The following is a 12981-nucleotide window of genomic DNA, read 5'->3' as shown; positions in this document are numbered from 1 at the left end:
TTGAGTGGAAGGTCCAGATCTTAAGATGTAACATGGAAACCCCACCAGGAGTGACCTCCCTGTCACTCAGCCTGCCTGCCACCAACTGCCAGTCAACACACAGGCCAAGCCCCCAACATTCCACGATGTCACCAAGCATTCCAATAGTGACATCATGTGAGCCAGAGGGAAATCCCAACCAGGGGAAAAGAGACAAAAAGGTCCCATACAACACATTCTTAGGAGTGCAAAATTTTTAAGGAAAAATTGAAGGATACTTGCCTTCCCCAGGCATTGGCAAACCACGCTGGGCCACTGAACCTGGCATCAAATCTCGCCTCAGTAGCTTTTTATGAGAAGAAGAGGGATTTAAACATTCATGGATCTTGTTCCGTTATGACATGTGAAGGAGGGGCTTGACTGGACATCCTATCTTTGGCCCTTCTCCAGTGTGTCACACTGCTAATTAAATTTGTTTCTTGGTCACTTCAGGAGGAGGCTTCCCATGTTCCATTTCTTCTTGGTCCAACCCAATCAGTATTTACCCTGACATGAACCTACCGCATCAAACCCTTCTGTAGATCACGTTTGCATGAACACCTCTCTTGGTTGCATGGCAAGGGGTTTCACTGGTATGTATCTCTTATTTTCCCTTTTCTGTACTGAGTTAGCACAGCTGAGCCCCTTGTCCTGGACACATCTCTGGTTATTTACACAAGGAGTACAAGACTGTTCCTATTCTCACTAAGGAACCAGTGGGTGAGTGGCATATTTGCATCAGGCATTCAAGCGTGGCATCTCTGTTGTTTTGTTCCATTTCACTGCAGACGTGGCCTTGGCCACTGAAAGCAAAGAAGGGTTGGTGATTCTTTATTGACTGTTGGAACAAACGCGTCAAGCCACCACTGCCAGGGAAGAATGAAAAACACAGTTTTGTGCTTCTGCATATTGCAGTTTTGAAAAGTGACAAGTCGAGACAAGCAAGTATCTAAGAGTCAAGGTATCAAACCCCTCCAACATTCAAACTGTACCTTTTTCTAAACCACTTGACAAAAACTCCAGCTAATATGACTGCTTACAGGAACCCGAATCAGTAAACATAAGAAATACTCCTTAACTCTCCTCTCTCTCCACAAAAACAAAGGTGTGATGCAACACTTGCAAAACAAATTCTGAATTGCCGGAACACTTGGCCTGTTTTGCGGAAATCTCTTCAATTGTTGTCCTAATTTTTTAATAAAGTTTCTATTTTTTTTCCAGTAAAACGTTCTTAGTACCTCGATGTTCCATTTAAATCTCATTGGTTGCAATTTTCACAGTTTGGGATTTTTTGTAAGTTTGTGTAACAAGGAGAGAGGTAGGGAGAGTAGATTGACACTCTTGTTCCCCGGTCAATAATCAATAATCAAAGGAAGAGTGTCTTCAGGAAAAGCTAGGCCGTTATTGGAAGCACAGAAACAACCACACTGGGATGTTGAAGGAAAGCCCTCACTCACCACCTAGTGATGACATGCTTCATCATCGGGCCCCACCAAAGAGACCGAGTGTCTCTTTGGTGTGCTGCAACGCCAGGACTACTGCGGAGCGGGATGGTGATTTCAGGGCGTGTTGAGTGCAGTTTAGATTAGTGAGTGGTGGAAGTATTAAAATAGTCAGTAGTGTATCTGAGGTAATAATTTTATTCTATGATCACTAAAGACAGAGATATTAAAATATGTGAGGAAACAGTCCACTATAATTGAGTGGTGGGTTCCTATAAGTTTGTCAACATGTTTCTTGCCATCAAAACGGTGTTAATTTACCCGGCAATTCTTCAGGACTGTGTGTGATAAACCCTGGCGGTATGGGCACGCTAAGGCCCACCCTTACCTAGGGGCGTGAGAGTGAAAATTAAATAAAAGTGAAAAAAGTGCAAAAAAATTAGGAATGAACAAACTCTTCCTAATTACTCCTGGTTTAAGAGGCTTCTACTTATCGGTTTCTGCACTTTATAGGTGTTGGAATCAAACACCGTGGGTCTCGATCGTCGGGGTCCGGTACGAGGGCGACGTAGGCAGACTGAGGGTGCTAAGCGTCAAGGGCGGTGTGCCGAATACGCTTCCACCCCCCTCCTGAGACCCATGGTGTTTCCCTCTCACGCCCCTAGGTAAGGGTGGGCCTTAGCGTGCCCATACCGCCAGGGTTTATCACACACAGTCCTGAAGAATTGCCAGGTAAATTAACACCGTTTCGATGGCAAGAAACATGTTGACAAACTTATAGGAACCCACCACTCAATTATAGTGGACTGTTTCCTCACATATTTTAATATCTCTGTCTTTAGTGATCATAGAATAAAATTATTACCTCAGATACACTACTGACTATTTTAATACTTCCACCACTCACTAATCTAAACTGCACTCAACACGCCCTGAAATCACCATCCCGCTCCGCAGTAGTCCTGGCGTTGCAGCACACCAAAGAGACACTCGGTCTCTTTGGTGGGGCCCGATGATGAAGCATGTCATCACTAGGTGGTGAGTGAGGGCTCTCCTTCAACATCCCAGTGTGGTTGTTTCTGTGCTTCCAATAACGGCCTAGCTTTTCCTGAAGACACTCTTCCTTTGATTATTGATTTTTTGTAAGTTGCCAGTTACAAAATATGAATCTTATGCCATAGACTGATCTCTTGGGTATTCAATGAGAAACCATTGGAGGGTCTTTCCTGGAGATCCAGACCTTCCCTTTGGCTATACTTTCTGATACCAAATGGGGGATTGCATTGGGTTCCATTCCAAAACATGAACCGAATACAATGAATTTCAACTCTAACGGTAGACTATTGAGTGTGCTGTGGTTATTGAGAAGGAGGGTGGAAGGAAAGAGTTGGGCGGGAGATCTCCCGCTGCAGGATAGAGTGCCATGATATAGACATTGTGCCGGAGACAGATAGTGGCTACAGCTATTTCTTCTCCCAAGAGAGGAGGAATGTGTGGTGTAAGAATACATTATATAAATACACACACGCATCCAAACCATAAACAAGGTCCACTGGAATGATAAGATTTTGCGGTGGCGGTGTTTACTACATTATTATGTATTTGCCACATAATCCATCATCTGCTTCATGGTCTGAAGGTTATACCCAAAAAGTGTTTCTAATTCAAACGGATCAAAAGTTACTAAAAATCTGCAGACACATGATGCTGTGCTGAGGAATACCCTTTGGAAACGTTGACTAGCCCCTGCTGTATTTGGGTGAACTGGTACTAATGAGATGAAACCTTTGCTCACACACCGTTAACCAGTGTAAAAATGTCAATAAGGAAGTCAATCACAAAATGTACTGCATTATATTTTGCCTTTTCTTTCCGCATATTTCAGTGAACCCTGCTGTATAGATCTGATCCTCCGCAACTGCATAATTCCAGCGGCCCTGCCGTAAATAAAGCAGCAACAAAACTTTAAGTGAGCAAAACTTGGAGCAACGTGAAATGAAAACTGCAGCAGGAGTGTGGCTGCATGTAGAAACGTGAACACCATGAAGGGGGTGATGAAGGGAGAAAAAAACACACTCTTGATGAACAGATACAGGACTCCATGACCAGAAAGAGCTGTGTCACAACACAAGGAGGACATGGACCCCATAAAACTAAGGCTCACACTCACTCTACAACTCGAATCAAATATCTCTCAAGGACGGTTTGCACGGGCACTTGAACAAATATCTCGCACTCTCCTCAGCTCCACTCCAAAGGGCACCTTCACAGCAACACAGTGTGAGCAGCTTAGCCCATCATGTAAAACAGTAGCCCATGTAGGCCCCTCTCCACTCTCCACAAGGACCAGCTGCGGTCCAGCCTTGGTTCTGTTATCCAGACATGCACCATCCAGGCATGGGCATCTTGTTAGCCTAGAATGGACCTCTTGTTACCCAGACATGCACTTTCTGTAACCCTCGGTATGGGCATCTTGCCATCCAGGCATGAGCATCTTGTTAGCCTAGAATGGACCTCTTGTTACCCAGACATGCACCTTCTGTAACCCACGGTATGGGCATCTTGCCATCCAGGCATGAGCATCTTGTTAGCCTAGAATGGACCTCTTGTTACCCAGACATGCACTTTCTGTAACCCTCGGTATGGGCATCTTGCCATCCAGGCATGAGCATCTTGTTAGCCTAGAATGGACCTCTTGTTACCCAGACATGCACCTTCTGTAACCCACGGTATGGGCATCTTTTCATGGGTGGGCATATTGTTAACCTAGCATGGATCTCTTGTTACCCAGAAGGGCACCTTCTGTTACCCAGGCATGAACATATTGTTACCCAGGCATGAACATCTTGTTACACTGTGACCCAGGCATGGCCCCGTTACCAATGGATACCCCTTCCAACCCACTGCAACGAACAGCAAAGCTTAGGCACAAACAGCCGTACAACAAAAAATTACTGTAGTTATTATACGTTACATTAAAAGGAAGATGATGTCTTGTTAGTAGATTAATGGGCATCCTTTCTCCGAAGTTTGGTACTGTTATCCAGGCACTGACAACGTTAATGGTTGATAAATTACCTGTAACCTTGGCATGGGCTTCTGATACCACCCATACGTGTACCCGCTGTTACCTTGGCATGGACTTCAGGTTACCCTTTCATGACTCTCAGGGCACAAGTCCTAAAAAAAGAAGTGTGGGGGGGGCTGATGTCACGACAGGAAGTGACGTCACGCAAGGTGGCTTGCACCATCAGACTCATTGCCTCCCCTCGCTCACCCCTTAGATGTGATTGCATCAGAGAAGCCAGCGCGTGAGCAGCGTTCTGAATGGCTTCAATCTCGCCCCAGAGAGGCCAAAGAGCGAATGTGTGGCTCCATTTGCTCCAGTTACTGAGCTCCCGGTAAAATAAGTGGGGGGACGCCGTCCACCCGCGTGGTACCCCGACTCGAGCCCTGAATTTGACCCTGCCCTATCTTACAGATGCATGCCCAGCACGCTCTATAAGCCGAGCATGCACATAACCCCCACACACACACGGCCCTGGGCATTCCTTTACACACGTATTACACTATTTTCCAGGCACGGGCACAGTTCACCTATTATCCTCATGTTCCACAAGCACGGACATGGCGTTAACCAGGCGCGCACCTGCTGTTAGCTTGGCACAGACCACCGGCTTCCCTTCCCTGTTCCTGCTTTTACACATGCAATAACCTTCAAGGTTGGTTGCTCCATCATAAACAAACGGCGGCTACCTTGGGTTGGCGCGATGCTCCGTTTCTTCACTGTGAATTTCCAGATGGGGTCCATGGAACGGCTCTGGCCTCGGCTCATGGCTGTCTCTGGGGCGCAGAGCGCGCTGCGCGGTCCCGCAGCCCTGCACCCTCCAGTCAGTGCTTGAAGATTGGGGGGAGCGGGAGGAGGTCGGTTTCTTTCCCTGCTGAGTGCCCCCTGTTTCTCCTCAGCCGTGCCAGAAGCGCCGCATTAAACGTGTTGAAGTGCTGCTGAGAAGTGCCAGCGTCCCTTCAAACGAAGTGTCGCCACTGAGCGTCCAGCAGCGCCTGTCTATTGAAAGAACCGGTTTGCGCAAGAGTAAGCGCTCGGTGCCCGCCCACAACTCTCGAAGCTGGTGGGTCCCTCTCTCGCACAGGCACGAGCTGAACCGTCAGGGCCTGGAAAAACTGGACGGGCCGCTTTTTCAGAACAGAAAAGGAGTGGCGGCAAGTTGGAGGGCGGAACCGTGGCGCGCAGGTAACTGTGAAAACAGTCCCTCTCGGGTTCTGGGAACACAACACCTTTCACTGCAAGGGCTTTGGTTTCAGTTTGATTTCCGAACCGTGATTGGTTCGTGTAACGGCCACACTGAGCTTCTTCGCAGAATTGCGAAGTCGTAGCCCTGACAGAATTCTTCCCACGTCTATTGAGGGTGGGGGAGGGGACCTTTAAGCCGGTGCAGTTTTATTTTTCACCCAGTGGGACTTAACATGTTAGCGCTTGCAGTTAAATTCTCGCCTTTCAAGTGCTGACCTGCGAGTTCCATCACGCTCTCCCCAATTTGATGACAAAATCAGTGCACGATAAAGTTACTGTGATAAGGGCCTAGCTGACAGTTATTCAAGTTAAGAGGTCACAAAACTTTTCGTCATAAAAAAAAACACATAGGGCAACGCCAAATATTTTGGTGTTTGTAAAAGTACAAAGGTGTACACAAGCACCACCAGCAACATAGAGTCCAGTATAGCATGCATAAGCACACCCTCTTCTCCATACATATGTCCCCTATTTAGCCCTCCTCTGCTCCACGCATAGTATGTGGGTAACAGCAGTGCAGTGTTCCTTGCCGAACACAATGCACATGCGGCGAGGCATGACATAGGCAGCAGCAATGTGAGTTCCTCGCGCACAACATGTACGTCATTGGGAATTCATTCACGCTTCCCTCACATCCAGCACAACCTCCCGCACGTGCAGGTCACGCGCAGCCCAGAAAGTAGCATTCCAAGGTTTGCTCACAGAGGGAGGACATCTCGAGCACACGTGCATTGGCAGCGCCAGCTTCCCGCACCACTGCCAGCTGGAGTGGAACGTTCCCACAGACACACTCAAAGATGCAAGGGACAACATGGGTGGCAACAGCACTGCAAGTGTCTCGACCTGAGGCATGCTGGATTTCCATGTCAAGAGGATGTCGAAGTGGGTAAGCATATGATAAGGCCACGGGAAAGGCATTTTAGGGTGTAGAGGGAGAGATATATTCAGAAGAAAACAGACTTTCTATTACCACTGCGCACATGAGCTGTCTCACTCTGCGCCAATTGGACGAGAGATTGAAGGACAATTTAACAAATTAAAGGGACCATTCACCAGCTATAAGCACAGGCTGGTCAATGCACTGCTCCCACCAGTAACCATTCCACGGAAGCAGACGCGGGGTAATCTAGCTGGCCCTGGGCCCACTGTGTGTTGGGTGAGGGCCCACTCAGGAAGCAGGCATGCAGGGGTCTTGATGAATGCTCATGGCGCTGTGCGCACCATAGAGCAGGAAATCATCTATGAGTTACATCTGAAGTAGCTTGAGGGACAATGAGGTGGTGGGAGGAATTTAGTCTGGGGTCCCTTGATGGCTGAGTGGAGGCCTCTCTCCTTCGAGATGCTGCTGCACTTGTCTTCTGCCCTGTGGTCCTGCTCCAGTTCATACATGCGCTGTGAACGGTCCTCCATCATTAGAGCGCTTGCTGCCTTCATAGTCACTGGGAGATACGCAGATCCTTGCGGATGGCAGGGCTGAGATCTTGGAACGGCGGAGCAGCTGCCAAAATCATCTTCAAGGTGGCTGGAGTGAGTGAGCGTTTCCAAGATCCTGAGGGGTCAGGACTGGGGATGCCTCAGTACAGCCCCTGTACCCCATTTTCACTTGGACTGTTCTTGTGTTTGAGCACTATGTTTTACACCGCAGCGCAACCCATGCCCAAAGCAGTGATAATCACTCTACAATGTTCCAACGTGGGGCGCTGCAATGCCTCCTCCTCTGCAGTGACTGCTGCTCCTCTGCAGTGACTGCTCCTCTGCAGTGACTGCTCCTCTGCAGTGACTGCCCCTCTGCAGTAAGACTGCTCTTCTGGAATTATTGCTCATCTGCAGGAGGGCCGGACACAGCAAGGAAGGATACTGTAATTCATTGTTCACGTAAAGAAACCTCCTTAGTTGCTCGATACATTCCACTTATCCTTCATCGTATCCTTTTGTTTTACTTCTTTCTAATGTTTTTATGCCTTTCATGTTTTCTGATTACCGTGTTTTCTTTTTTACCCAGATTTCTTTTATTATAATGCTTACATTTGTATGCTCGTATTATTCTGCTCAGAATCTTTGCCTTGATATCACATTGTACTCTGTCTTGACACCTGGTTTTCTCTCTTGTTATTATCAAATAAAATTTTCTTGAACTTAAAAAAAAAAAAGAACTCATTTGTCCTCTGTATGAGACACCATTGAATCATACCTCTAGTGTCTGGTGGTTATGCAACCAGATGCAAAACGTAAAAAAAAGAAACAAATAAAACATAAAATGACAACCATTGACAAATCAAATAGGTGGATCACTGTATAGATACAGTTTGTTTCTTAATGTTTAGCCTCTAGATTATGTTATACCAGCATGGTATTGTGAGGTCATTTTTTTGGTTGTTTACAGTTCAACAAACTTCAACTCAGGCACAGAGAGCCGAATAAACAGCAAATTATTATAGTTATTACACATTACATGAGAAGGAACATCACATCTGAATAGCAGATTGCACAAAGAGACATTCTACTAGCCAGATTATATGTGTCTGTGAAGAGATATCTGGAGATAGAGTGGAGCGTGTGGTCCCGCTTCTCAGCATTCTCCTATTACTACACATTATTAACATAAGGAACTCCCATATATATGTGGCCTTCGTCGACCTAAGAGCAGCCTTTGATCTTGTTCCTAGGGGGAAACTTTGGAGAACGCTAAATGATATGGGTGTCCCTTGGAACATTCTCCAACAACTGATCAGGCTGCACGAAAATAGTTTTGCAAGAGTCAGATGGGGGCCCAATGGGGAGTTGAGTGAGAAAATAGATATAGTGAAAGGAGTTAGGCAAGGATGTGTTATGACGCCTACTTTATTTTCCCTTTATGTTAATGACATCCCTGACACCCTCTTGGGCTGCGAGCATGACTCTCCCAAGTTGTGTGGTCAAGCCGTTCCGGCATTATTATTTGCGGATGATACTATTTTAATTTCCCAAACCCCCAAAGGACTCCAGAACCTTCTTAATAAATTCAGGTTGTATTGTCAGGACAAGAAGCTTGAAATCAATTCGTCCAAAACCAAGGTCATGACAATCAACCCACATAAAGGTTTTAATAAAACTTTCTCCATAAACAATGAAAAAATTGAAGAAGTCCAAAGTTTTAAGTACCTGGGTATCACTTTAGATAGTAAAATATCTTGGAAATCTCAATTAGAAACCTCAAAGATCAGACTAGTCCAGAATCAAGCTCCTATTTTAAGGAAACACAAAAATAGCTATTATAAATCAGTCACTCCAGCAATCAGTTTGTTCAAATACAAAGCACAATCTGCTTCCCTTTATGGTGCAGAGCTTTGGGGACATGTTTCGAAAGGCACGCTCTTAGTTCAGGAAAACAAATTCATCAGACAGCTGTTAGGTGTACCTGCCTCCACTCCCCTCACTCCGGTTGTATGGGATCTTAATTTTCGCCGATCAGATGACCACGCTGCATTGCGCCCATTGTTATACTGGGTTCGTCTTTGGTCCACTGACGAGTTAGTGGACTATAGAGAGGCGTTAAAAGAGATAATGGTAATAAAAAACTCCACGTCTAATATGGTTGGCCTATATCGAAAAGTAGTTTACAAAGCTGGGGTTAAGTAGCTTTTGGTCAGACCCGGATTCGATTACCAATAATTCTAAGAAATTGCTAAAGAATAGGTATTGGGAATATATCAAAGATTCTATGTTGGGAAATCCCAATTTGAGGACTCTGACCCTCAGGTTCTTTGAACTAAAAATGGACATGAAACTAGAATCCTTTATGGATGAAATCTACCCACCTATGGCCAAATCGTTATACTTAAAATTTCGCTATAGTGCCCTTCAAATTAAATCTAGGACCTCGAAGTGGCACTGCAATAAAAGACCAAGAGGTAGTATTGGATCTGATTTATGTGAATTATGTGAAATGGGCCTGAGGGAAGATGAGTCCCATGTGCTATTTATATGCCCCGCTTACCTACAGGCGAGGAAAAAATGGTTAAAACCCATATGCCAACTCTTGGATCTTCGCCACATTAAAGATGGCGAAAGAGTGTTTAAAGGAGATACTGCACGCCCAATAGTATTCAGTTTGAGTCGCTTCCTCCTATCAGTAGCGATAGTTAGGAAGAGAAATGGCTATAAAATGTAAGCAGATAGCCGGCATGATAGGAGTCTAGCAACTGAAATGCACTCTAAACTGTACCCTACTGTACCTGAACTAATTGTATATATGTAATCCCTATTGGAACGTGTGTGCAATATGTAATTATAAATGCAACTGAACTGATAACATCACTATCAAGTGGTGCATGTAATCGAATTTGATTTAGATTTATACTTCAATTTAAACTAGAATAATGACAATAGGAATTGGCCTGATCCTAGTGTTTCCTGGTGCCTTGTTTTTATTGTTCTATAGTATTATTTTAAATTTAATGAACTGTTATTTATTAAGCGTTCCTCGAATATGTGTGTTAATTTAACTGAGAAGGACCTTGCTGCTAGTTTTCTTTTAATCTTAACCCGGTACTGTGTAGACATATATATTGTATTGTAATGTTTAAAATTGTATTGTACTGCATTCTTTTAAGGTTGTTTAACCGAAATAAAGAATAATGAATTGATTGAAACGTAAACAAAATAAACAAATAAAAAATAAAATGACAACCATTGACAAATCAAATAGGCGGATCACTGTATAGATACAGTTTTTTTCTTAATGTTTAGCCTCTAGATTATGTTATACCAGCATGGTATTGTGAGGTCATTTTTTTTGGTTGTTTACAGTTCAACAAACTTCAACTCAGGCACAGAGAGCCGAATAAACAGCAAATTATTATAGTTATTACACATTACATGAGAAGGAACATCACGTCTGAATAGCAGATTGCACAAAGAGACATTCTACTAGCCAGATTATATGTGTCTGTGAAGAGATATCTGGAGATAGAGTGGAGCGTGTGGTCCCGCTTCTCAGCATTCTCCTATTACTACACTATTACTACACATTGTCGGGTTTGTTCCAAACTTGACAATGTCGGAGTAAGGGAATGCTGGCCGTAGACAAATCTGAGTCCAAAATCCAACCTGATGCTAATATGGATGTGTTCATTGAACAAGTTTAACTCTTGGATTGTGGGAGCTTTTGGCACAGTACTGCTACTTTAAAAGCAGGGTTTTTAAATAGTAAAACACATTAGCTCGCTAGTGTGCTCAAAAGTTAGCACAGGCCAAATGGAAATGTAAAAGGCTTGAAAGGGACCGGAGACAAGACTAATCTGAAGTCGGAAGAGAGGCCTATAAAGCAGGACTTCATAAATATAAAAGCTTCTGAAAATGAGGAAACTACTTCCATAACATAACAGTGTGTGCCAACAACCCTACTAAAGATATTTTTTCAGTCTATATGTCTTTAGCTAAAAGAAAAATACCAACAGAAGAGTGCTACTTAATACAAACGAGAAGGTAGCTGAGCACAAGAAGTCAACAACACCCATTAGGTGTATTTAGAAAGCCCTCACTCACCGACCTGGTCGGTGACATGCTTCATCATCGGGCCCCACTGGGTGTGACCGAATGTCACCCCAGTGTGCTACAACGCCAGATTTACTGCGGAGCGGGTAATGTGAAGATGTGAAGGCTAAGTGAAGGATTTACGTGAATAGTGTGAGGTGGTGACTTAAAAATGGCTTGGGTGTATCAAAAATTCATTTAATGGTTGATCACCAAAGGCATACTAAAATATGTGTTTGGAAAACAAGGTCAACTAAATTGAATGGCCTGTCTCCAATAACATTACGTGAGCGGTCAACATGTTTCAGCCAATGTTGGTATGATTAACCTGGCATTCGTCAGGACCTAGTGTGACTGAACCCCGGCGGTATGGACACGCTAAGGCCCACCCTACCAAGGGACGTGAAAGTAAAAAAGAGAGATCTGTCAAAGTGCAATGGGAAGGTAGCATCACCGATCAAAAAACGGGAGGCACAGCCCTTCTAGTCTCAAATTTGGAGACTCAAAAATTAAATGCACCTGTAAAGATAAAAGGGTACAGACAGACATAGACAGACAAATAGACAATTAGTTATTGTTCTGTAGGCCACCGAGAATACAGTGGTGACTAGTGCTCATGTGTACAGGCAAGTGCACAACACACTACTAGGTCGCAGAGGTGTGTGATTCTGCCTGTGGCTATCTGATATCATACTGCATAATAGTATTATCAGTGAAATATAATTATCACGTAGTGCCAGTGTTGATGGGCGAATAACATAAATGCCCACCAGTGAGCATGTGTTGCTTCATGCGGCGCATCTAAACTGCATGCCATGGTAAGGGCGTAAAACTACAGATACCAGTCTATACCGCGTTTGTGGGTAGGGAACTATTCGATCAATAGGCCAAAGGCCAGTGACCAATATCACCAGAGAAGCGAAAATGCTCGTTTTAGTGATTCTCACTTGCAAGGAGAGAAAATTAATCCCCATAGACTGCGGGAGGGGGGTGACGGCGTATTTGGCACATCCTATGAAAATTGGGAAGACACACAAACACATGACAAACATTAGTGAGGAGACCTCGCAAAGTACTTAGCTCGAGTCGGAGAATAGGGGCAGCCGCTAGCGCACTTACGCCCACGACACCAGGCACCCGTTTGTGAACCTGATCAACCCTCGCGACCGCGTCTCGACGATCAAGGGGCGGGCGGGTCAGGCAGTGTATGAAGCCCAGGCTCCGTCATCAGCGTGCGCACACTTCCGGGAAAGGGCGTAGCCTCAGGCGTGATTGCGTACAGGCGACCAATGGGGGAATGAGTACGCAGTAAACACTCAGTGATAGACGTAAAAAGACTAGAACGTCTCAAAAACTATCTTTAGACTGTCATAGCGATCTGGATGGAACACAGTGCCGATGAAAAACGTAGGAGAAGGAATGGTGCCTTCAACTTTAAACTGTCAGCTGGAAAAATACACGTTCGTTGGCACAACTGCTGACATTGCTATAGTGATTGTAAATATGAGAAGGCAGTATTACCTATATGATAAACATCACAGGGGATAGCGATATTAAAAGCTCAAGGTTGCAAAAGTTAACGCTAAACATAGCCGATATTAGGGCTGGAGAGACAGGATCACAGCAAGGAGTTCACATGTTCCGATTGGAGGAGCTAATAGGGTACAACAGGTAGCTAAACTAAACCCCCGATGG

The 12981-nt window shown here is 44.8% G+C and overlaps 1 protein-coding gene across 1 annotated transcript in view; it reads right to left on the bottom strand.

Annotated features, from left to right (window-relative positions):
- The window catches only part of LOC144754552 (rho guanine nucleotide exchange factor 16-like), a 306705-nt gene that overhangs the window by 236616 nt on the left and 57108 nt on the right, over positions 1-12981 (bottom strand). The window lies entirely within an intron of this gene.

Source organism: Lissotriton helveticus, chromosome 5_1 (genome assembly GCF_964261635.1).
Source record: "Lissotriton helveticus chromosome 5_1, aLisHel1.1, whole genome shotgun sequence".
NCBI lineage: Eukaryota > Metazoa > Chordata > Amphibia > Caudata > Salamandridae > Lissotriton > Lissotriton helveticus.
Note: the sequence above shows the minus strand (reverse complement) of the source record. Positions and strands in the feature narration are given on the sequence as shown.